At 42.2% G+C, this 27,690-nt stretch overlaps 1 pseudogene; it reads right to left on the reverse strand.

Moving 5' to 3' along the window:
* Positions 1–3,349: 3,349 nt before the first annotated feature.
* Positions 3,350–23,059, reverse strand: LOC116399069 (metal transporter CNNM4-like; annotated as a pseudogene).
* Between the last annotated feature and the right edge of the window lie 4,631 nt (positions 23,060–27,690).

Raw genomic sequence — 27,690 nt, forward strand, 5'->3', positions numbered from 1 at the left:
CTCACTTTTTAATTTACAGAGCACCCAAAAAAAACAAAACCGAACAAACAACCAAGTGTTCCCTCGGACTGAAGACTGTGTAATATAAAAAGGATCGATCACACACTGGAAACTGGAGTGGGTTTGGAGGTCACAGTGACTTAATGCGGTCTAAAAAAAGTGACCTTTCCCCATGCATGGGAACAAATTAACATGACTTGGCAGTGAGGTACAGATGTTGGAAAAAGTCATACAATAGCATGTCTACAAAAGTCAAATTATAGTATGTCAAATGAAGCGATTGTCAAAGTAATTAAATGGTCATTGTAGGTAGAAAAGCTATGAGAAGAAATTCTTAAATGCAAAACAAAAATGTTATTTATTGGGGAGCTCGGAACCCAGAGCCAGACTTTTATATGCTGCCTAAGATCCACAAGGACCCCGATAGGTGGAGCAAACCACACAAAGTCCCTCCATGTAGACCCATTGTGTCCGACTGCAGCAGTGAAACATATCACACCTGGACTTGTTTCTCAATCCTCTCTCGACCACACACACACCCTAGTTCAGGGGTCGGCAACCCACGGCTCTGGAGCCGCATGTGGATCTTCAGCCCCTCTGTTGCGGCTCCCTCAGGCTTTGACAAAAAACATGGAAATAAATAAGTTATTTTTATTTCATTTTTTGCAGAGTGGCCAATCTTTCAAAGGGAACACCTCTTATCTTGGAGTTTGAGGTGATACTGTGTCACTGAAAATAAAAAACATTTTAAGATTTTGTCAACTAAATTGTGTGTCACATCCTATTGTGTCGCTGTCAGGCGCCTTTCCCTGCAGGTAGCTAATCATGATTTACAGACCCCCACCCTTGGTGTAATGAAGACTCTCCATAACAAGCATTTGTGGACTGTTTCAAGACAATAACAGACACACACACTAAGGGTTGAATGTTTTATTGTACTGTTGTGGTTCTGATATGTTCTCAGGTATAGTTGTTGAAGGTCGGGCCTGGAGATAGAAACAGATTAGAAGGTTTGGTTGTCTTTAACAAAAGGATTGACTATAAACTGTTGTTTAATAGCGCTGTCAAATAACATGCATATTCAAATCACTTACCTCTGCTGTGTCTCCTCTCCAGGGTGTTCGGCCTAAACGAGTCCCCAGGGTACATGAGCACCATTTTATAGTTCCGGGAGGTACCATGTGTTAATTAGTAGAGGGGTGGTAGCGAAATTGAATTCCCTGTTCGGGCCGTATATGATCTTTATTGTGATGTGTAACCACAACAGAGATCGTACAGATAATTGACATTGGGATGTTAGCGATCCATTTTAATGTAATTGTGATAGTTTAGGTAATTGCCTTCTCAGGTAAGGGGCATAGTTACCTATCGTGTAGTGGGGTTGAGGTCCTCGTTAGTGGCAGGCTATATAAGCCTGCCATAGTAAATCTAGTCTGTGGCTGCCAGGACCACATGCTGCCTGTGGTCCAACATGTAAAGAGCTGTGCCATGTTTTTGTTGGTGAAATAAACGCCTGGTTGGTTTGCACATAATCTCTGTGTCAGTCCTCCTGCTTCTAAAGTCCAGCTGCTGCGTGGCCAGCCTAACACTCTGTAAACTATCAATGGATAAATCCCAAGAAAAGTCACGGAGGAAAAAGTTTAATTCTGCGTGGACGTATTCCTTTGCTTTCACTGCCAACGACGCTGGCTTACCTTTATGCTTGATATGTGGCGAGAAATTAGCAAACAACAAAAAATGTGATGAACAAACACACAGCATTTGCTGAAAAATATCATGCTGGAGATGGGCGAAAAAGAGCGATTTCTCAACTGCTGCAGCAAACTGAGCAAAGCAAATATACTTTCACGAAGTGGATCAAGTCTCCAAACTCAACTACTGCTGCTAGTTGTGTGGCAGCTCCTGAGATAGTAAGGCGTGGAAAGACGTTCACAGATGGAGAATACATGAAAGAATCGTTCATTAAAGTATCTGAGCATCTGTTCTCGGACTTCAAAAACAAAGGTGAAATTGTTCAGAAAATCAGCTGCAGCATTCACAATCGCCTGTGATGAGTCAAGAGATGTAAACGACATTGAGCAGACAGCACTGTTATGCAGATATATGAACTCTGATAGGCCGCAGGAAGAAATCATTGAATTAATAGCGCTAAAAGGGCAAACACGGGGGGAGGACATTTGTGAGGCTGTTATGAATTGTTTAAAAGCTAAAGAAATAAACACGACCCGCATGGTGTCAGTGGCTACTGATGGGGCACCCGGTATGAGAGGAGCACAGAAGGGATTTGTGACTTTACTTCAGAAATCACTGGATCGAAAGCTGCTGTCGTTTCACTGCATCTTACACCAGGAAGCACTGTGCGCTCCAACATTTCCCCCGGAATGTATGGAGGTGATGAACCTTATTCAGGTAGTGGACAAAATAATGGCAAAAGGCTTAAACCACCGACAGTTCTGTTCGTTGTTGGAAGAAGTGGACAGCGCGTATTCAGATCTCCCGCTGCATAACAACGTCCGGTGGCTGTCCAGGGGAGAGGTGTTGAAACGGTTTGCTGCTTGTCTGGAACATGTGAAAACCTTCCTGGAAAGCAAAGTCCTCACCTATCCTGAGCTGGGAGATCCAGATTGGCTGGAAAAGTTGCACTTCATGGTAGATATGACAAGTCACTTAAACACGCTGAACAAAATGTTTTGTTTTGCCGTTTGAGCGCAAGATGACAGTGTTTGCCAGAGAGGCACGCTCTCTCACTTTCGAAATGCAAATTGCATTTGGGAAAAAATTCAGCGAGTTCAGGGAGGAAAAAAGCACATTATCCTTCCCCGTCACACCCCTGGACATCGACCCATCCCAGCTGAACATGTCCGCATTCCCGGGAGTAAGTCAACCTGATCTGGAAATGGAACTGGCCGACCTAGCTGATAAAGATCTATGGGTGTCCAAGTTTAAAAGCCTGACAGCTGATCTTGAAGATGTCGTCCGTCAGAAGGCCGTCCTCGCTAGAGAGCACAAATGGAGCGATATTGAAAACCTTCTCAAACCCGACAAACTTGTGTTCGAAACATGGAATGCCATTCCTGACACCTACATGAACATGAAGAAGTATGCATTTGGAGTCCTGTCCATCTTTGGATCAAGCATACAACTACATAAAATGAAACAGATAACACGCCTGCAGTCCTGTGTGAAGCTCAAAGTCACATCTTACAGCCCTGATATTGAGAAACTCTGCAGCGATGTTCAGAAACAAAAATGACATCAAACAGGTGAGAACACGATCATTTAATAGGCTATTATTTTGGAGAAAAATATTTATTTTAGATCCTTAACTGATGTAGTTGTGTTTTTTTGTTCAGGCGCAACGGTTGATGGCTGTAAGTGGCTGAGGGGAAAAAAGAAGAGGATGACAGTGCACTGAAATGGACTTTAGTCTTACTTAAATACAAACTGGCCTATTTTTTATGTTTACTCTTTTTAAGATATTAGGCTGCAGCTATATGTTATATTTATTTCAAAGTAGGCTACTTTTTATTTCATATTTTTTCCACAAACATGGGGAGGACCCAAATAGACCTGCATTGTTCTGTGTTTAATTCACTTCTGCAGCTATATGTTATATTTATTTCAAAGTTATTTTATTTATTTTCCACAAATATGGGGAGGACTCGAGGCCTGCCTAGTTCTTTAATTTACCTCAATGTAGGCCTACACATGCCAGTTTGATATTGTTGTCACTGACATGACTTTCAATTTAAAGGAGAATTCTTCCTACAAATTAAAGGCACAGCCATGGGGAAGAAATTGGCTCCTTCATATGCTAATATCTTTATGGCTGAATGGGAAATCTCAGCCCTAACATCATGTCCAAAGAAACCCTTACCATTATTACAGGTTGATGCACACTTATGCCGGCTTAGTCAAGTCACAACTGTTGAGATTCCAGAGGATCCGTACCAATCGGGATGATTTTAATTCTGCTGTCAAGGTGCTATTCCTAGCTTTGGCCAGCAGAGGTTACTCTAGGACCTTTCTTAGAAAATGTCACAGTGTAGGGGGCTAACGGACAGAATCCACTGGTTCCCTTTAAAAGAATGGGTGTAACCCTGGTGACGGCAGGGGTTAAAGGGGAGAAGGCAGTGAGTGAGTTTTTCATGTGTTTTGGAGTGTAAATAAACGGCGACAGAGGTGTGCAGCCAAAAAGAGAAATTGTAGCACTTGTTTATTTCCACGCTCCTACAACAGGAAATTTCAACAGACCAAACCTATAGTGGTGACCTCTAACCTCCCCTTTGTAACTACGTATTCCCCATCTACTGTTCAGCTTGTCACAGTGATTAGAAGGAACTTTCATACTCATACTACAGGTACCCCAGTACTACAGGACCATATCATTGCAGCGTACAGGAGAAATAAAAAGGTATAAGATCTCCTGGTTAAAGCTAAATTAAAACCTTTTACCAACCCTAAATTCAGAGGGCAGGGTGAATATTTTCAACACCGCAACTGGTTAAGTAATCAATACACGAAGGAGGTCTTCCAAACCATGACCCGTGGCAGTCCCAAATCTAAAAACTGCATATATTTCATTACATGAAAACAATGTGGCTTGCAATATGTGGGTGAAACCGGCAACACAATTTCAATTCGATTTATCCAACATACACATAACATATTGATAATGAAAAAGGGACACGCTCCTTTAGTTAAACATTTCCTCCAACATGAGTGGAAATCTGTTACAACAGCCATTCAGTGTAATCCCAGATGAAACACACCCCAAAGAAGGAGGGCAGAAAGAATTTGGATATCCAAACTGGATACCACACATCCAAAAGTCCTCAATGAGAGATAGGTGCTTCGTGGTTTGAGGCAGTGATGGACAGTGCATGGATTTTGTCGCTGGTTCTCAGCAAAAAGAAAGCAAGACAACAACAGTTGGAGCCATGAGAAGGATCATATGCAGAAGGAGATATGTGACCTGAAAGCCAAGCTGGATCAAGCTCAGGCTAAACACACCAGGGAAACGGACCACCTGAACTCCCAGCTGATGAGGACCTGTCCAATGCTGCGGATAACTAAGAGACATCTTGAGCAGCAGACCTCTGAAACCAACAACCTTCAAGTCAAATTGGAGAAGATGAAGGCAGACAAAGAGGTCCACCAGAAAGAGGTGGCTGCAATCCCGTCAGAGCTCTGTGGATGTATATAACCTAGAGACCGCCATTCACTTCCTGAGGCTGCAGGTTAAAGACACCACAGAGTGTGAGGCTCGCTCTAAAGAGTTAGAGAGCTCTCTTGATTTTAATACGGTTGAAGCTAGGAGGCTGAAAAAAAACTCAGCAAGATGGAGGACACTCTCCACAAACAAAAGGAAGCTTAGAAGACTCTGGAAAAGTACCAGGCGTCCCGTCATGAGCAACGTGAAGCAGAGTTTAGGAAGGTCGCAGTCGCGGAAGGCTTGATAAAGGCAAAAGAAATGCTGGAGACTGAGAGCCTCCGCGTTAAGAAGGAGAACACCACCCTGTTGGAGGAGGCTGAGAAGAAGACAGCCTCATTTGTTGCTCAGCCGGAAAAGGAAAGAAACAACATCCCTGGAGCTGCTTCGAGAAGACTGAGCAGCAGCTTAAGAGACATGGCGTTATGTGGCAGGATGACAATCCCTCCCTCCCGACAAGGAGCAGGAGTGGAAAGAGACAGAGAGGTTCCAGCTGGAAAGTCTTAAGAGCCAGTTCACCCAAAATGAGGAGAAAATGTGATATAACAGCTCCAGAATTCCAGGATAAGAAAAGAAACAATGGGAAAATAGAGCCAGAGATGGTTGTTGTTCTTGTTGTTTCAAATCATTTTCGAAGATATGCTTCACCGACACCGGCACATGATGAATTTCAGGCTCAGACAAGACCATTTTCATGTAATTTAAAATAAATTTAAATTGGTTCAGCCATGTACTTTTAGCTAAAAGTAATGTTGACTTCAGCTAGCTAACGTAGTTTGTATGGCTAATGTCATTACAGCTTCTATAATTTCATATTTAAAATGGCTCTTAACTTCACTGTAATCTAAAAAGAAATCATACTGTCATTTTTCAGCTGAGACAGGTTGGATGGACGGACAGACAGCTAGATAGATAGCCCAAAGTACCGTTGGTATATACAATATATATATGTATATATATATATATATATATATGTATATATATGTATATATATGTGTATATATATATATATGTATATGTATATATATATATATATGTATATATATCCAAAACAGCTTTTAAGAGCCACCCACACATTATTATTGAGCAAACTTCCTGGAAATATTACTTAATATATGAAGTATATTCACAATACAATCATCCTACACTATAATGTACTATATTCAGTGCAGTGATGGGATGTTATAAAAAAGGCACATATGGTTGTATCCTTTGTTTAAGAGTTTGACAAATTCAATCGCGCCGCCCGCCATCGCAAATTCGCGTCACTCCAGTCTCATCGTGTCTGTGCATAGACTTTGAATGTAATCTACTCCTACGAATAATTGGCGCCGCGTTTGGTGTGAACACACCTTAAGGCAGAGGACATCAATCAAGACAGTTAACAAAAACAACAGCAGTGAAATTAATGTTGGCAAAAATTAATTAACTTGTACCAACACATATGCACATACTTTATACTTCTTCTTGAGGTTGTCCCATTTTTTTTTGCCTGCAAGGCACATCTCCAAAATTATCCTAATCACATTGACAAAATGATGTAAAGTTAAAAGTTATCAATAATGTTAACACAAGTATGCAAACTTAGAAAATTGACACATTTTACACTGCAGAATATACACAAATTCACATAGAAATCATTTACATCGATGTCTTGTTTTTAATTTAAATAAAAAGGTGACAGTCACAACTTGCATCTCTGACAGCAACAACAAATCAGAAGTGTGTTGTCTTCTCTACTGGTTGTCCCATTAGTAAAGGCTTTGTATAGGATGAGAGCTAATGTAACTGTAACCTTAAGTACAGGATGGTCAAAAGGAGATATTACAAATAGACCAATAGCTTACTTCCAAGCAACGCTTGCAGAATGTTTGGCTCCGGTGAAGAGGCCGTCATTCTCCCCCCCTCAACTTGATAAACCGAGCCATTTGCTCCTGGCTCCCTTTAACAACAAAAAATGTAAAGTTAGTTTTATTTCACATCACAAAACAGAATTAGCAAAATACTCAAATTCAGTTTATCAGTGTAGTTAATCTCAACGTTTGTAACGTTACCGGACTTAAAGTGATATTTCAGATTCACAACCGATCTACCTGAGCTCCTGTTGGTCCGTCTATGGACATAATATGAATTATAAATCATCTGTAAAATCGTCACAATCTCAGTAGGATATTAGCCAACCTCTGAAGTTTGAAAGTGAAGGCATTAAAAGTTACTTTCCAAGGCTAAATAACCACGGTCGGATGCAGACAGACGAGCAGCCGCTAACGTTAGCTAGCTTGTCAGTTACGAACGTCACGAAATTTAACCGGTCATTTTAACAAACGTGATGTTATAAGGTCGCTTATTTTGTTTTAACATTTGTATCGGTGATATTCGAGTGAGTTAAAACCCAATATTTACATTTAAAAGTGAATGATGCCGCTTCACTCGCTCCTGCTTCACTCACCGCCATGTTGGATAAAATAAAATCTTCCTTGGCACGCAATGCATCTCGGGATATGCTGGGCCACGAAGGATACATCAGTTGTGTCCTCTGAATCTGGGAGCAGAAGGTCGCATTCGTTGGCTGCATTTGAAGGAGTCTTCGAAAACATGCGAAATGGGACAGCCTAGTCGCAACCGCTGTGACGTAACTGGTCTACAAATGCAGCCCCCGAAGGATGCAGCCCGTGAATTGAGACACACCTACAATCTACACCGGTTCCACATCCACTCTTCGCCAGATCATTGTACAACCTCAGTGTTATGCTGCGTTCACACCAAACGCGTCGCGAATTCATCGCGCCGCATATTCGCGTCCATCGCGCAGCCGGTCAAAACGCCGGGGACCAAGTGTTCATTCGCGTGAATCACGCTGGACGCGCCGGAGAGGGGGCGCAGCTTATCGCCCTGAAAGCCGTTCAACTGTCCGCCATTAACCATGAAAAAAATAACCTCTATTTCTGCTTAGTACGTGTTGTGGAAGTCACAGATATCCCGGGAAACTAAACGCCGTCATGTCTGGGTTCATAATATTGTCCAGAGGAGCTCCATGGATTTTATCGAGCTGTATTCACTGTGCAAGCCACACGTCGCCACAAGCCACACGTCGCCACAAGCCACACGTCGCTGTCGCTGTTTACTACAGCTGTATGAACACAAAATAAACAGATTTGGCTGTGATTTAACAGCAATAAACTGACAAAAAGGGACTCCGAAATAACTACGTAATGATGCCGATTTGTAGGCTACTTGTCTTCTCAATGGAGCTCGGATGCGTCGGTGCTAGGCTATGCTAACATTGTAGCAGCTCCACCAACACTCAGAATAACGTCATCTAGACGTAAATACTGCAGCGTCTATTCATTGTTTGTACCATATGGTTTACACACACACATTTATACACATAGTTTCGTCCGGTCTCTATTGATATGAGGTATCGTAGAGCTCTGGGTGAACACAGACGGCTACAGTATTTATTTCCTGATTCAACAACGGCAGGACGTCGCTGATGACAGGGGGAGCAACTCAACGCTGATAGGCTATCGCGCCGGGGCGTAACGCGAATATTTCGCAGAAGTTGAAAAATTTCAACTCGCGCCGGGGCGATTTGGCGTTTGACGCGGATTTTTTCAGGCGAACCTGGAACTTTTTCAACTTGAGCTGTGCCATAAGTGTATCAGTTTTTAACCAGTAACATATACACAATATTTACACAATTCAACACATCTCACAAGTGTTACCTGTATTAAACCATCAAAATTATTAAAATAGACCTTGTAGTTAGAGCTGAGGACTCTCTTGAGTATGGGTATGCAATTTTCGAGCAGAGGCCTAACAATAGGGCTAGTAGTTAAAAGGTCCCGCGTGGACTGGCTGATGCTGGAAATGATGCTTTGCAAATAGTCCGATGCTTCCTGTATCCGCTGCCTGGCGCAACAGAACACGTGCAAACATGCATCATGTAGCTCTGTGTCAAATGTAAACCACATTGTGTAAAAGTCATGTAAATCGGATGGTGTTTGTCAAAAAACGCAGATTTCCTTTCGCCAGCAGGTGGCGCTGTGAGTATTAGGGGAAATTAGCTTGTAGACAGCCTCAGGCCATGAGTATTATCAAGCATGTGAAGTTTGGGACCGTTTGGAACAAGTCCAGCTGAGTTACATCAGACATTTCCTTTAGCCAGTAGGCTTCGCGGGTTTACTGTAGCGCCCCCTAGTGGTCGAATGCAAAACAATTCTCAGGGTATGTTACTGGATGTGATGTGCACATATGCTGAATATTTTGGGAATTTAGAACAAATGGTTGAGAAGTTATGTGTATTGATATTTTGCCACGCACCTAAGAAGTGTATTGGTCCATATCTTGTAAACGCAAAGAGATATCAAAAAGATTTTGATGATCTAGATCCACTTATGATCCACAGCAAATTTCGTAGAAATTGGCCCCAGCGTGTAGGAGTTTGCAAAAATGTGTTTTTCTTTACTAAATTCAAAATGGCTGACTTCCGGTTGGGTTTAGAGCTTAGAGCGCCTGGGGCTTTTTTGTAAGTCTACATGTGATACCAAATGTTATATATCTAAAATTTTATATATCTAGGTGAAACGTACTGCGAGGGCTGCATCGTCGAAATATTGTATAAATTCATACAAAATTGAAAATGGCCGACTTCCGGTAGGGTTTAGAGCATGGTCCAAGAGACTTATTTTTAAGTGTCCATAGGATACATGTGCCTACCAAGTTTCATACATGTAGCCAAAACGTAGCGCTGGGGCTGCTCTTTTGAAATATTGTAGGGGGCGCTATAGAGGCAATTTAAAACGGCCAATAAAAAAATCATATAAGCTATTTCTTCCAATGACCTGTGACATATGTACAAAGTTCCATGAGTTTTTGAGCATCCCAACCCACTAAACCATCAGCTTCCTTTTTCATGGCAAACGATGCATCGCCATGGCAACAGCGTTCAACGAAAACTCACAAAAGTCATGATGATCCATCATCAATGTCTTAAGGCTATCCTTACCAAATTTTAGACTCATCCGGTCACCTGGCTAGGAGGAATAATTAAAAGTATAGAATATGACATTTCCTTTAGCCAGTAGGCGGCGCTATGAGTTATTGAATTGTTTTCAATTGAAGTATGTTTAGGCTTGAAGTAGCATCATGCATAAGAAGTTTTGTGTGGATTGGATAATGTACCTTGGAGTAATAACAACTTATAATAACTTATTTTTTGATAAACAATGAGGCAAAATGGCCGCCACGCCATTTTCTTCTACGTCAAGGTTCGACGAAAACTCTCGATTTTGATAATTTTTAATCACAAAGGTCTTAAGAGCATCCTGACCAAAGTAGAAGTTGATCGCATCAAATCTGTAGGAGGAGTTCGTTAAAGTGCGAAGGCTGAAAAATGCAAAAAGTGACAAAAAACACAACTTCGCGGGTTTACTGTAGCACCCCCTAGTGGTTGAATGCAAACAAATTCTCAGAGTTTGTTACGGGATGCGATATGCACATATGCTGAAAGTTTTGGGAATTTAGGACAAATGGTTGAGAAGTTATGTGTATTGATATTATGCCACGCCGCTAAGAAGTTCAATGGTCCGCATCTTGTAAACGCAAAGATATATAAAAAAGCTTTTGATAACTTCAGATGATATAGATCCATTAATGATCCACAGTAAATTATATAGAAATCGGACCCAGCGTGTAGGAGGAGTTTGCAAAAATGTGTTTTTCACTAAATTCAAGATGGTGGAAAATCTAAGTAGGCGGAGCTTAGGGGTCTGAGAGGCTTTCTTTTAGATCTAGCGGATTTGGACATGCGTGTTGAATTTCAAATAAATCGGACATACTGGCGGAGGGGCGTCGCCGGTCCGACTTGTAGGGGGCGCTAGAGAGCCATTTTTATATACAGAAAGATGTGTTCTTTTTCAGATGGCTATGTTCACCAGGCCTGACAAGGTCCCAAAATTTGGTGAGTTTTCATGCATGGCAAGTCCTCCAACCATGCGTACGTTTACCTAAACGGGTACAATTTCAATAGGGCCTTCGCTGGCCCAATGTTGTCGGTTGCTCGGGCCCTAACTAAAACTTTTACCTGCTGAGCAGAGATTCTAGGTGAGGGGAGCGGCAAAGTGTGGGGGGCGGGAACAGCTGGTGACGCAAACCGGAAATCCTCAGTATATCAGACATCTCATTTCAGAGACTTCGAAAGCTGCGTCCGCTGGATTGGGACACAGCTAATGATACTAATGGTTCACGTTTATTCCGTCAGCTCGTTCACTTCGCTCCGCAAGTCACGTGCCGAGTTTCCAGACCAGTGCATCTTTCAAAGTTGTTGAAGCGGTCTGAGCCAAAGTTCCTGTGTATGCATGTTCCAGCAGTAAACACACTCTTATTTTACATGAATGTATAGACAGAATGTACACTGCTCTCATTACAATGTCCTGGGAACATCTTGTTGGCAGGAAACAGTCTATAGTTCCATATTTATGATGTTTTATATGAAACGTTAAACGCGTTGAAATCATGTCTTCGTGCAGACCACATTTCACCGACCAGTGTAATATGACTTTGGAGAATTACGTTCACATTATCCAATATCGTGTCTCTTTCAACCTACAACTGAACAAACCATCAACATTTTTAAACAATTTGGTGTTTTGTGACACGTTATTGTCACCGCATTTTAGCTGGTTGAACACACAGCAAAAATAGGTCTTCGACGTCCAGACCGAATTTCAATCAGAAATCAATGTTGAAATCCCGGTTGGTGCTCACTGGGTCTGTGTTACTTGGAAAGTTTTCTTCCTTACCACAAACAGTTGGCATCTTTTGTACCCAGCTTGACCTGGGTTAGGTAAAGAAGAAATGTTGGCCGTCTGAAAAGTATGTCCATGTACAGTATACAGTATGCACTCAACACTTGGTCGGGGCTCCTTTTACATGAATTACTGCATCAATGCAGCATGGCACGGAGGCGATGAGCCTGTGGCCCTGCTGAGGTGTTATGGAAGCCCAGGTTGCTTTGATAGGGGCCTTCAGCTCGTCTGCATTGTTGGGTCTGATGTCTCTCATCTTCCTCTAGATTCTCTCTGGGGTTTAGGACAGGCGAGTTTGCTGGCCAATCAAGCACAGTGATACCGTGGTCATTAAACATGTATTGGTACTTTTGGCAGTGTGGGTAGGTGCCAAGTCCTGCTGGAAAATGAAATCAGCATCTCCATAAAGCTTGTCAGTAGAGGGAAGCATGAAGTGCTCTAAAATTTCCTGGTAGAAGGCTGCACTGACTTTGGACTTGATAAAACACAGTGGACCAACACCAGCAGATGACATGGCTCCCCAAATCATCACTGACTGTGGAAACGTCACACTGGACCTCAAGCAACTTGGATTGTGTGCCTCTCCACTCTTCCTCCAAACTCTGGACCTTGATTTCCAAATGAAATGCAAAATTTACTTTCATCTGAAAAGAGGACTTTGGACCACTGAGCAACAGTCCTTTTTCTCCTTAGTCCAGGTAACTTAGCCCAAGTAAAACGCTTCTGACATTGTCTCTGGTTCAGGAGTGGCTTGACACAAGGAATGCGACAGTTGTAGCCCGAGTTCCGGATACGTCTGTGTGTGGTGGCTCTTGAAGCACTGACTCCAGCCGCAGTCCACTCCTTGTGAATCTCCCCCAAATTCTTGAATGACCTAAACCCCAGAGAGAAGCTATAGGGTATTGTCAAGAGGAAGTTGAGAGACATCAGACCCAACAATGCAGACGAGCTGAAGGCCCCTATCAAAGCAACCTGGGCTTCCATAACACCTCAGCAGTGCCACAGGCTCATCGCCTCCGTGCCATGCTGCATTGATGCAGTAATTCATGTAAAAGGAGCCCCGACCAAGTGTTGAGTGCATACTGTATACTGTACATGGACATACTTTTCAGTTGGCCAACATTTCTGTATTAAAAATCCTTTTTTTAATTGGTCTTATGTAATATTCTAATTTTGTGAGATACTGAATAAAATAAAAAAAACTATGGCCACACAAAGTCCATATGCAGCGAAACTTTATATATATATAAAGTTTCTCGAAAAGCAAAACTTTTCGAGATATAACATGGTATGGAAAACTTTCAGATATTTTATTTGTCAATATAACTGTGCTTATGATTAATGAGAATAATAACATTTACTTTTTCATTAGCTGTAAGCCATAATCATCAAAATTAAAAGAAATAAACACATGAAATATATCACCTTATTTGTAATGAATCTATATAATATATGGGTTTCACTTTTTGAATTGAATTACTGAAATAAATTAACTTTTCGATGATATTCTAATTCATTGAGATGCACCTGTATGTTAAATAGAAACATGCACTAAAGAGAATATTATGCTGCAGTTTTTAAACACTAAAAAACATCCATGTCAGAGGCACAAAACATAAAAGCATGCAGAGTATGTGAAATACATAAATCAGTCAGACACAGCTAAACAACAATAAAAGACAAGCATGCAGGTAGATGAGGGTCGACCGGCAATTTCAAGAGAGACAGACAGGTGACAACAGACAGATCGAGGGAAAGTTCAACACGGACAGAGAAGCAGTTACATTCTGGTGCTGACAGAGTTGGGTACTAACTAACCATTTCTTTAATTGAGCTTTAAATTAACTGTATGTTTGTAGTTCTCTAATGGACACTGGTTTGAGCAAATCACTGATACTTTAATGTCACTTGGAATTGTCACCAGAAAGAGAATTTGACACCACCCGTCAAAAGTGATTTTGGTCACACTACACTATAACAGTAAAGTTATTGAATATTATTTTCAATAACAATTTACTAAAATTATTCAAAATCATATTTTTTCAAAATAACACTTGTAGTACAACAAAGAGGAGCCCATTGATGTGTGAAGTGATTTTGGTTACATTACATTGCATGACAGTGAAGCTATTGAATATTGTTGTAGTAGGTATTTTCCGCATTGCACTTTGTAGACGGTCCCTGCGCACTCGTCTCACAGCCGGCCGCTCATTGAGACCAATGCCGATTGTCCAGCTCGGAGGAGTCCGTAAGACGGCCCGTTTTAATTAAATTAAGGTTGTAGCTTGTTGTCTACCTCACTACGGTTACAGGGAGGTATCGTTTGTATTTTAGCAACGTTTCGTTAATGATTTATTGAACCGGGAAGTCCGAATCTGTCAATATCTTTCTAACTTTACCTAAGTCTTGACCTGTGACTCAAGACATTTCTTCATTACGCACAGGTGTGCTGCAGTCTGCTAATCGCCTCTGTGTGTGAGCTGCAGTGTTTCAGCTGGCACATGTACACATGCAGCTGCAGAATGAAAGCTCCTGAGTTTTGCGGTCCAGTGGGTGTCTCGCTGGATAGTTTCCTCCATCCTGCTGTGTGGCGCTCGTGTTTGCATTTTGGTCCCATGCCGTCACTGGAAGAGTAGGCCAGGCAGCACCGAAGGCACGGCAGTTATGGAGCTTCCACGGTTATGCAGCAGAAGCCTTGGGGTGACGCAGAGCTCACAGGCAGACCGCTCAGTATTCCCTGATGGTTTTTTTTAAATGCAAATATCAGACACGGACATGAAGTAAAACCCTTCATCTCTAAAAGCAGTAGGATAGCACAATAAAACAATATTTAGAGGGTCAAAATCTGTCTTTTGAGAGTAAATAGTATTTATTTTCGTCTGGGTAGTCAATTTGTTGTTGCAAATAATAAAGTGTGTAGAAAAGCTCTAACTGTGGTTTAGTGGAGCAGCAAACGAATAAGTATGTGATGCCCATATACACTTACACGGAAAACATACTAGAAATAGGGGATAGTCTTTTTTTCTGTTCCCAGCGAGCATTTTCCCGTGGAAAAGACGACTATGGCCACCGTTAAATACATTCTTCTAAAATGAAGTACTTTATTTTAAGATGCACATTTTTCAAAAGCTTTCTGTTATGTAAATTATTCTTTAATCCAGCCCTTATTTTACTTGAAGCTAGAGAAGAACATTTATTTATTATTAAAGTATGTATTATTTATAATTCATCCACTTCAATTTGAAATCTGACAATAAATATTGTTATTATTGATATTATTCAATTGAACTTTCCTTATTTGATTTGACAGTCAGTTGTTGACTACAGACACTAATACAACTGTTGGCTAATTCAATATATATATGGGACTAAATCATAACGCCAGTTAGGCATTATTGTGGTGTTCCGGATCTTTGCATGAGGAAATTTTCTCTACTGGACCTCGTTGAACTTTAATTGAATACCCCTGCTCTACATTGTGCTAATATTAGTATATCTTAATTTTAGAGGTTTACAAAGAAACCACATCCACATTTCTCAGTTAAAAGCCATTATTGCAAATCCAAGTGAAATCTGGTCTGAACGTGAACGTTTCATCAACGTCTTCAAAGATTCAGTGAAAAAACTTTCACGTTTGAACCACTTTTGAATGTCTTTTAAATATCACCCTATTTTAAATGTCAAAATGCTCACATCAGTCTCATCGCGTCTGTGCATAGACTTTGTATGTAATCTACTCGCGCGAATAATTCGCGACGCGTTTTAGTGTGAACGCAGTATTAGGATCACCCTCCCGGTTCCCCAGTCTGCCTACCCTGTCTTGTCCTGCCCGGTTTTCACCCTCGCCCTCTCGTCCTCGGATTCTCCACTGTTCCTTGACAATTTTTCTTTCGTTTCCACCTTGAATCAAACCCTTTTGTGTTCACTCAGTATTCCCTGGTTATGTCTGCTTTTGAGTCTGCCAACACACCCTGTGACAAGCTAGACATTATTGTGATGTCAAAACCCTTGTGAAATATGGTCTAAACGTGAACGTTTAATTGTCTGCAAATAGTCAGTGTAAACTTTTGAACATCTTTTAAACATCACTGTCTTTTAAACGTCAACATGCTCAAAGTAAAATATGGAGCAATTAAATACGTAGTCGTAGTAACACATCAACAGTTTCCACATACAGGACAAAGAAGACCATGTGACACAGGCAACAATTAATTTGTGTTTAGTAAGCATAATATAAATATAACATGAACAGTGTTCTTTAAATTCAACGAATGAAACTGAAAGTACTCGATTGTTAAACAAAATCTCCCTTTCCTTCTGTAAATGTCATTTTGAAAGCCACCCAGGAGCCGGCTTCAGATGGTCTGCCATATTTTCAAGGTGGACATCTGTAAATAAAACAAGTATTAGAAAATGGAAAGATGCACACTTGGATATTACACAGTATAATACTTTATATTGTTTGTATATTACTGTATGCCAAACAACAATGTTTTGACCCTGTTCTTATTTGTACATCACTTTGTTTTACTCACTTCCTCCCCATTTAAATTGTGTACAGCCCCACTCGCTTTCTGTCGTGTATTTGACATGTTAAATTGCCTAAAAACTCAATTTTATAATGTTGGGCTACAGCGACAGTCCATAAAGAGTCTCCCAACATTAAATAACACACATGTTTACTGTTGGCCCATGCTGCTGTAGCTACCAGCTAACATGCTAATGCTACAAGCTTTGTGAACGCAGAAAGTGGAAGCAGTCGGCGTTTAGTGGACTCGGAGAGCACGATTTTCTGGTGACTGCTCAGCGAAGGATCCAAAGCAAACTTTTCTTGGATTACAAAGCGGGAGACTGCACTGGAATACGGCACAGAGGACCACCAGCTGAACAGGCTGTGGTGAGGTAGCGTGTTTTCTGTGGATTTAGGAACCGCGGCGTCTCACCACGCTTCCTTCTGTTATTGATTGAGCAATAGTACAGATAAATGAAAGAAAAACAGAAAAGAATAATAATAAAAGGTCTATTAAAAATAGAAGAACTATACAGAAACGTGCAGAGACAATTAATCATGGCAATTAACCATATAATCGGAATAATAATTTAAATATTTACATTGTGTTAAATAAACAGCATCCAGCTGGCTTTCGTTTCAGTAGAAGACATGATTAGAACTGGATGATACAGGAAGCCTCCACCTATGTACTTTGGTAGCCATAGCGACAGCATGGGAAGCACCATATTAATGCCGCTCTGTCTGCAGACACGAATACCCCCATTCTGTTCTGCTTCCTGGGCTCTTGCTTCCTGGGGTTTTAAAGCGTGAACAAGGAAGCCAATAACATTGGTCCCAAGGACAGGTATCTTACATACCTTACACTCCAGAACATTTATATTAATTATAGTTTGTCTGTAGGAAAGTAGCTCCTAATCTCAACCACACCCTTGTCTTACTAATTACCTTTACTTTCCCTCCGTGAATCAGTGTGACTGTATCTTGTTTTCTTGATAGTTTTTCTCCACCACTCTTCACTAACTGTTGACACGTTAGTGACGCAGTCCTAATCTACTGAAGTCGGTATACCGCCTATAAAACAGTTAAGTTGATAGCTTGGTACATTTGTTTCGAGCCTTTCCTCTTATTGCTGAGTCACAGCAGGCGTCTCACTGATAAAACATGTGTTGCATTTTGTGAATCACATAAATAAAATGTCAATTCGTTTTTTCTCCTGTAATTTTATTTCGTCCACGCACGGCCTTTGTTGCTGTGTTCTTCGATGCTTTCTGTTTTTAAAACTCCTTGGTAGAAATTTCACGTACTGTTCTGTTAGTGGAACGTTGAACTAATGAAGCCATTTGAAAACCACATATTTATAAACTCTGAAACTCTTAAACGCTTGATATGAGAACTAACAGGTCACGTCACAAAGGCTCGAAACCAAGCAACGGATGCAGTGTCGCGCAACGGCGGCACCAGCAACGGTTGCTATGCTTCGTCATTGTTTGCGTTCTGTTTCAAGCCTTTGTGACGTGACATGAATGTCTGTGAATGCTTGTGTGATGACACATTATTTTAGCCTACAGCCAAAAGTTGGCTTCATTAGTTCAGTGTTAAACTAACAGAGCAGTATGTGAAATACTTACCAAGGAGTTTTTAAAGCAGAAAGCATGAAAGATGACCGACCATAATAATACAGCAACAATCTCCATGGATAGACCAGAATCATCACAGACAAAGGAAGCGCTGATGGACAGATGTGCTGTCAGCCCTCAGGGGAATAAATGAGGAGCAGGTGAAGTCCAGTCCGGACGACACAAAGAGTCTTTCACAGGTTCGGGAAGACTTGATCCGTAAAGAGGTTGCATCCTGTGTCAACTTGGCCCTCTCCTTTATTGTGCCAAGCAAAGAGCCTTTAATTAATCCGGGCATCACTCCCCCTCACAGAAGTCCAACTTTCTTCTAAGAAGAACTACAGTTTTCAAGTGATGAAGCCTCTGAGGCACCAGTTATAGTAAAACGTAAGAACGAAACACCTGAGATGATAAGAGAGCACTTTAAATGTTGCTTGGGTCAAGTATCAGACTTTGAGAATGAGCTGGAACACTGTATGGCCTGTCGAGAGGTTCAGTTTTATACCCGACTGATTTATAGGCCAAAGTATACTACAAGAAGCAAAAAAAGTAACTAAAAGTTCACTTAACATATCCCCACTGTACCACGAAGTGGAGATCGCAACGGGAAAATATCCTAGAAATTGAAATGTATAATCGACAAATGTTGTACTTTCGCAGACATGCTGAAGGTGATATGATGGGCATGGAAATCATAGCTGGACCTCTTACAAATAAAGATTCGGTCTCACCACGCATGGTATGGGAGATTGAAAAAATGACCTTTGTCCTTAAAATTACGAATATGATGATCAGGGACATTAAGAGTATGACAGGCGTTGAGTGTGAGCTGGTAAAAAATGTAATCTCTCAGGAGCTTGAAGCTCTTGCAAAAACCTTTCTTTGGCTATTTCTTAAAGACCAGAAGAGTTATGAGAAGATAGATCCAACAGGAATGGAAGTTGAAGATGAAGTTGAAGTAATATCATACATAGATCAACATCCGGGCCAGTGTGATTATAGCACAAACATTGTCAGATGTATAATCACAAAGGAAGTTCTCCAGTCACTTAACACATGGGATAGGGCCTGAGATCATACAGTTACGTGCTGACACGTACGCTGAGATACTGAACCAAATATGGACTTTCCTGAAAGTCACAGACACCTACATGCATGCCACATGGGACTGCACACCAATCTCCCCAAACAAACACACACCCATTCAAAATAAAAGCCCCCTTGAGTAATTGAATGTTAACTGGGAGCTCGGGATGAGGCATAAAAATTACATTTTACAAGATTATATTAGAGCACATCATGATAACTTGAACATTCGCCTAATACCCATTTTTACTATTTGGACCTTGAACGCATCACAATTGAACTGAATGGAACCTGGTACATTCGCTCATTTACAAGCAGGACTATGCCATGGAGAGACCCCCTAGTGTCAGCAGAAGAGACGGTCACTGTCATTAATCTGAACAGCATGCATGAGAATGATTACAATATAATAGGCATACGTCTGACAAATTTAGTTGTTCCAAATGTTGCTATGCTGTAAGATCCGTCATTTAGCCAAGCAGGACTGTGGTGCCAACCGGCTACTGACGTTAACGGTTAACTTTGTCGATTTCAACGGAGGGAGCGGCAACTATACAGCGCATTGATGCCGATCTCCTTTTTTATTTGTACTGAATGGCGGCGCCTAATAAAGATCACATTCATTTTTCACTTGCCCGATCAGACAACTGCATGAGTCGGGAAACCAATAGCTGGTAATAATTTTATAATGATGATGTACACTAAAGTTATTGTTGCTGTACTAATACTTAATTAATCAGCATAATTTGATGTCTGGAAGAAGTAGCCTATGCTGATCAATCGCGTACTTATTGATTTATTTAGTTTTACAAAATAACTGGGGGTCTAGATGTGATGACCTCGTCCTCAGCATTGGGTGATGTCTGACTACTCACCCCTGTTTCTCATTGTGTCATGGTTCTGAGTTTTCTGCGCCCACTTACATTCATCCACTTTGCTTTAAAGTGGCGGATTCTGGAAAATCATTTGCGTGTAGCGGGAACAGCTTGTATACACAATTAGAATATAACCTACAAAGAACACTTTACTTTTGCTGTAAATGACTTCACCCGAATTAATGTTAAAATGCGTAAAGAGTAAATACGAATCTGTATGTATGAATAAAAGCCCATATCAATAATTAACATGTACAGCAATCTAATTATAGCCATATTCGTGGCTAATAAGTATTCAACAGGCATTTAAAACAAAGCTGACAATTTTTACACAAACATTTATTTACAATAGAACAGACGAATCTCAATATTAACTAATGACAATAACTAATATGAAATAACAATTGCCTTCATTCTACAGTTAAAATGTTTTGATATAATAGAACACAGAACTAATAAAGAAACACATGAACTAATTAGAAATAATTAAATAACAACATGAACATTTTAATAAACAACATTAATAATAAAGAAGAACAAGTTGAATCTATACAGCTTCAATTTTGTTAATATATTCCCCCACCACCGTGATCTGTACCATGATCGGTGGACTTATCATTTGTTCCTCTATCGGCCCCCACTTGTCCTCCCGAATCTTGCGGGTGCTGTTGTCCTCCAGCAGCAACTGTAAGACACCAGGAGTCCCCTCCACGTCGGCGACCCCCATGGCCCCGACAACCCGAACGGCCGTTGATGTTAGCACCTGACGAAGGACACCATATTGTTAAAAGAAGGATTCAATATAACTGCATGCGTATTTGCCCACGATATAATCTCTGGTGCAGCCACTTGCTTTGTAAATTATTTGTATTGATTGTTAAGGAAGATTTTGAGTATTTTTTTCACATTTACTTTAAGATCGGAGTACTTTTCCTACCACTGCCTGTGTTGAACAACCACAGTATTAATTGGGGATTTATTTATCATATCAATAACATCACAAGATCGCCACGAGCCTTTCTTGAACTCCTCCAGCATGGAGTCCAGCTTGGTGTCCACGAAGTGGACCGGGTGGTTGTAGAACTTGGTGATGGTCTTGAGCGTGGTGCAGTCGTTCGGGTCCACTAAGGCCAGGTCCTTGACGTACAGGATGTCCACGATGTTGGAGCGCTCGTGATCGTACACGGGTATCTTCGTGTAGCCGCTCTCCATGATCTCGGACATGGTGTTGAAGTCCAGCACAGCGTCGCTGTGGATCATGAAACAGTGGCCCACCGGCGTCATGACGGCCTCCACAGTCTTGGTGCGGAGCTCCAGCACGCCCTGGATCATGTTGAGCTCCTCCTTCACCAGGTCGGTGTACGGCACGGTCACCTTCAGCATGCCCATCAGCTTCTCCCGGTTGTACACGGTGCCGATCTCCTGGCCCAGGACGCAGTCCAGGAGCTTGCTGATGGGCCACGACAGGGGGAAAGTCAGCAGCATGAACACCTTGGTGACCATGATGGTGTTCGCCCCGACCGCCAGAACGTGCCGCGAGCACAGCGCCTGCGGCACGATCTTGCCGAAGATCACGATGCCCACCGTGGTGCCAATGCCAAAATTGATGAGGTCGTCCAGCAGGATGGTGAGGGTGGTGTTCACCAGGACGTTCCCGAGGAGCAGCGAGCACAGCAGATAGTTGCCCTTCCGGCGGATGGGGTCGATCTTCCGCGTGTAATTCTTCTCCTTCACGGTGCCGCATGTCACGCAAATAATAATTGCCTTCATTTTATGATACAGTTAAAACATTTTAATATAATAGAACACAGAACTAATAAAGAAACACATGAACTAATTAGAATGAATTAAATAACATGAACATTTGATTAAACAACATTAATAATGTAATAGAACACAGAACGAATAAAGAAACACGTGAACTAATTAGAATGAATTAAATAACAACATGAACATTTGATTAAACAACATTAATAATGTAATAGAACACAGAACTAATAAAGAAACACATGAACTAATTAGAATGAATTAAATAACAACATGAACATTTGATTAAACAACATTAATAATGAAGTCAGCAGCATGAACAACTTGGTGACCATGATGGTGTTCGCCTAGTTGCCCTTCCGGCGGATGGGGTCGATCTTCCGCGCGTAATTCTTCTCCTTCTCGGTGCCGCACGTCTGCAAGATACGCAGCTCCATCGGGTCCAGCCCCATCAGCCCGAGGTTGAGCCCGCTGAACATGCCGGACAGCACCAGCAGGAAGCAGATGAGGATCACCTGCAGCGACTTCGCCACCTCCACCACGCGCACCCTGCCGTCCTTGTCGTCCATCAGGTTCCACTGCTTTCCAAAAAAGAAAAAATAGATACATATAAAGGTAAGTCAACAACAGAAGAAAAAAGCAGCAAAAGCCAAGTAAGTATACTTCAACCTTTGAAGATAGGGTGGATTGCAGTCGGAATCCATATGCAGAATCCGAACCTCGCAGATGGGACATCTGGACTTGTGTCCCAATGGCGATGTCACTCAGGGCCGCCCGCCTCCCTCCACAAGCACGGGCACCTTTGTTTCCTCCTGTACATATGTTAGTATTTTATTGTGCTGACAATATGCAAGGTAACCCATGGACCGTTACTTAATAGCTTACCTGCTTCAATGTGACGTTAAGCAGAGGGACCGTGTCCCTCGCCACCACCACCTTCTTTACCGCAGACACCTGAACACAGTGGATTTGTTTGTTAGTTTTCACATTTTATACCAAAAGTCAAGAGGTCTTAAACTTTTTATTTGATTATTTTACAGCAATAGAAAATTACGTACCTCCACAACCTCCCCCGTCACGAGACCCGTTGACTCCCTGCAGGCGCTGAGGGGGGTCAGAGTCGAGCGGCGATATAACAGCGCTTCAGCCTGTTTTAGCAACTCTTCTGGAATGCTGTACATTGTACCCTCTAACTACGTATGAACCCCTCCTTCACCTTCATCTTGTACTCCTCATACAGAGTCACTTTGCTTAATGACTGGCCATCGTAAATGACCATGAGCGCGTTGTTTTTTGTAGAATCCGCTTTGGCCTTCCCTTCACTAAACTCCCAGCTCAGCACCCTGGGCTGGTCCTTTAAGCCACAACACATATCTGGAGTGGCGGTGGCTTCGAGTAGGGACCTTCAGGCTTTGAGGACAGTAATTTGCGTAATGCCATTCTCAAGTGCATAAAAAGACATAGACAAAGTTACAGAAAGCCTTTGCTGTATGGACATTTCTTTATTTTCTATAAGGTGTATTCATTATTAAATAGGTCTGTGTATTCATTGATTGTATATTTCTATAAGGTGTATTCATTATTTAATAGGTTTGTGTATTCATTGATTGTAGATTTTAGGCTATACATTTTTTGATGACTACTGTTTTATGATGGCCCTGAACGAACGTTAAACCGCTTTTTGCCTTCTCTATATTAAAATAACTCTTTTCACAACACTTTTAAACTCTTATAGGTTCTTTTATAGACCCACTTTGAGTCATTTCACTTATAGCTTAATTCATTTTACCAAGTTTGATAAGTTAACCAAGCAGGGTTTTAAAAAAGGCTTTTTTTAAACAAAGATAGTGGGACCTCATAAGTGCCAGCTTTTCATACCATAAATCGAAATTAGAAATATAACAGTTATTATAATACAACACAAAAGCGGAACCTACCTCTCTTTATTCGGGATGGACAGCAATAACGTCTTCCCGCCACTGGGGCATTTGTTCTTCTCCGCTGTCACAACCTCTGTTCTCACGTTAAGTTCTCAACGCGTTTTTTTTTTTTCTTCCTTTTCCGTTTTCATACGTGCTTTATTTTATTATACATGTTTTTCTTGTGTGTGTGTTTGTATGTCAACCAGTGGGCAGAAATGACCAAAAATAGTTTCAGATAGTGACCGCACTAAAATACATACACCACTAAAATACAAACTCATAATAATGTTTATGCGTCATAATAGTTAATACATTCTGATTTATACGTGAATTCAAATGCAAAATAGGTATGTGCTGACCAGGAGACGGGGGTAGATGGCGGTGTTCCTCAGCAGGCAGGCTCGTTGGTGATGTTGTGTGTCGGGGGAAAATTGTTAATAGTTATAATGTGACTTATATTTTGACTTGAATCTGTCCACATGTGTTTTCGGTCTAGTGTGAACTTTGACCTATGGGCGTCTTCTGGGAACCAAAGTGGGGGCAGCTTCTCAAATGTGGGGAGCCTTATAGGAGACAGATGGTTACTTGATTTTGTGTAAACATCCCTCAGACAACAGGAGACTGACTGACTGACTGGAGTTTGATTGACATGCAGCTTCCTGCTGTTGGGAAAGGCGGCACTCAGTTGGTTCTTAAGGCTCACTTCTTTGTGGAGAAGTGAGAGTCTCCCTTGATCCTCCAGGGTGAAGGAGACGCTCTCAATGCTATCAGCTGATTAGCAACCTATGACTATGTTTTACTCTGTTTTATTCTGGTTAATCTGTTAGTGCACATTTGAGCTGTTTGGGCTCGTTAGATGTTTGATTTTGTTTATTTGTTTGTATGATTTTGATAATTTTTCTATATCTTTATCTTGTAATAAATACTTAAAAGACAGAAAGCTTAAAGGTCATTTTTGATTTCTCTCAAGGAAATACTTTAATTTCCACCACATTGTGGTCCTGCTGGCAGGCAGCCAGGGACCATGAGAGGCACAAGAGGGGGCAGAGCGGGATGAGGGACCGGCGATGGAAAGTCCAAAGCTGGTGGCTGTAGTAGCCCCGAGGGACACTGGTCTTCTGCGGCTGGGGCGAGAGCCGCCAGACAGGGTAGAGGAAGTGGCTGCCGGGCCGGTGGCTCCGGCCTGCTGCTGCTCTCTGTCTCTTCTGGCCAGAGCTTGGGCCTCCCGCCTTGCAGCACGGTCCTCCGCCTCCACGATGACGTCGGACATCTCCTGAGCTGTCAGTGACCTGGCCTTGGTGATGTTCCTCCTGACCTTGCCGGTGTTGCGGTTGTAGTTTATTTTGGCCAGGAGGTGGGCCAGGTCTACTGTTATCCGGCCTGATGTTACCAGGGGATGGGTGATGTAGGGATTGGGAGGAGGAGGGGCAGGTGGAGGTTGGTTCTGGGGATTGGGGATAGGGGCTGGGGAAAGGGGATGCTGGTAGGGGAGGGTAACATCAGGCGCAGCCCAGGAAGATGCTGATGGGGTTGGCGGAGGTGGTGAGGAGGCCCCACGCCGCTGCCCGGACCTCATGACCCGTGACCAGTCGATGGCCATTGGGACCAGTCTCCGATCCTTCACCCTCTGGTAGGAGTCTCTTAGTACCCTTGAAAACTCCTTCTTAGAAACCAAGAAGGAGTGGCTCACTGCCGACAGATCTCCTGCAACACCAGAGAAATCTGCCTTCAAGGGTCCGAAAAAACTCACATCCAGAGGTTGAAGGATGTGAGACGTATGTGGTGGCAGGCACAGGAGAATGACCCCCTCCCTCTGTGCCGCCCGGACCAGCTCTGGATCCAGGTGTGATTGATGTCCATCCATGATGAGCAGCAGCGGGCGCTCCTGCGCGGCGAACTTCAGGAAGTGCCCGACAAACCACTTCCTAAACAGCTCACTGTCCATGTACCATGCTGGCGACTTCCCGTAGAGGGCATCAGGAACCCCTTCCTTGTAATAGGGGTACCCTGGATATCCCCCTTGTAGATGATGAACTGGGGGACATCCTCCCCAGCCGCGTTGAGGCAGGCTAGGACAGTGATGTGTTCTCTGGTTCCCTGGGCCTGCCTATAAGCATGTTTAGTCCCCCGGGGCACGATGACCTTCCTTCTTGTAGAGTCCAGCTGAAACCCCGTATCGTTGCAGTTGTATATCTGACGCGGTTTCTCCCTCAACCCGTTCTCCAAGGTGGAGGTGAGGAGCCTGAAATACTGATCAATTGACCCCCTCTTGGCGCAGGATGCCCTCCCACGGTCAATGATGTCGGGTCCGGGCAGTAAGGCGATGGTGTTGCCGCTCCCTGATGTTTATCCACCACGTCTGGCCAAGCTAGGTTCTTGGTGCTTCCTGGTGGCGGAGGTTATAGATGGCCAGAACGTGGGCGAGGACCTGAGGCTTCGTCAGTGGAAACCCATGACTGGCAGAATACAAACGGTACTCTACCAGGGAATCCTCATCTTCAGGGGTGAGGAGAGTCCTCTGACCATAGACACAGTCAGAGGACACCCTTCCACTGACTCGGTCACTCAGGCTGGACTTCGGGACCCCAAACTGCTGGGCTGCCTGCCGTAGAGTGAGCCTGCCTGCTTTCACCTCCTGCAGTGCCTGTGCCACGGCCTCCTGGGTCCACCTCCTCGTGTTCCTCTCCCTCTTCCGAACTTGCGGCATGTTTGGCATCTGCAAATACACATTCATTTTGACACAGTAAGATATTAAATTCAAAATTTGTTTTAAAGCCACATTACATGTCTAAATAAATTGAATAATTATATAAATTGCCAGATTACCATGTATAGACACATTCTGCTTATTGCTGTCTTCTTTCTGTTCTTTTCTGCTTCTTTAAGTCTTCTTTCTACTGTTTTTCTGCTTATTGCTGTCTCCCTTTGCCTCTCTTCTCTTCCTTCTCTCTGTCTCTGTTCTCTATCTTTTCAGGCAGGAACATAAACCACAAGAGAGAAATTTGAGTCAAAAACATTACATTTTGGTTAATCTTATATACTGTATAACATAGCACTGTATTATATTGCAGGTTTGTCTACATAAACAATAGTTCTATAAGAGCCACTGCTGGCTTTCAATACATGTACAGACAGTCTCTCTCACTCTCAAACACACACCAACATTATTTGCATCATTTATCAGATCATTGTGCATTAATATACTTGATGTAGCCTGGCTTATGATAAACAAGAAAAACATTTTATTTTACATATGTCTGCTGTTATCTTTCAGAGCTAAGACCAAACAAACAGCTGCCTACCTTTAACTGGCGCTACGATTCTTTGTTCGTTTTTCCTGGGGACACAACTTTTTTTTTCAGACCCAACATTTCTGCCTCCCTCCCCTCGACTACAGATTATGTCACACATCAATACTATATTTTCATTGGCTCCACAAAGTAGTGTAAAGCTAGCTACAAACTACACTCATATGCTAACTCATATTAGGAATACGGTGAAAATACAGAGACACTTTTCCGAGTAAAGAGCGTCGCCGAGTGTTCTTTCTGCTTTCTCTCATCAAAGTCACTTTCCTATAGTATTTAGACATGTAAATGTCCATATATATTCATGAAATTTGACACGTAGATTGTTTGATATGTATGAATCAATAATACTTACAATTGGATGGCGATCGCCGAAGAAAATGACAGCGAAATGACCGGAAAGTGTGTCACGACGGAATCGTTCGAGATAGGCCAATAGTGGCTATAGCGCCGTCCGAGATGGGCCATCTTTACGTTAAAGCTTTTCAATTACCATTCTTTTTTTGATCTTAAATTAGACCTTGATGTACAAATAACCTTTGTTCAGATGAGGCTGATAGTATAAATCTGTAGTAATAATGC

This window comes from Anarrhichthys ocellatus, unplaced genomic scaffold (assembly GCF_004355925.1).
Source record: "Anarrhichthys ocellatus isolate YVR2014 unplaced genomic scaffold, GSC_Weel_1.0 scaffold100, whole genome shotgun sequence".
Taxonomy (NCBI): domain Eukaryota; kingdom Metazoa; phylum Chordata; class Actinopteri; order Perciformes; family Anarhichadidae; genus Anarrhichthys; species Anarrhichthys ocellatus.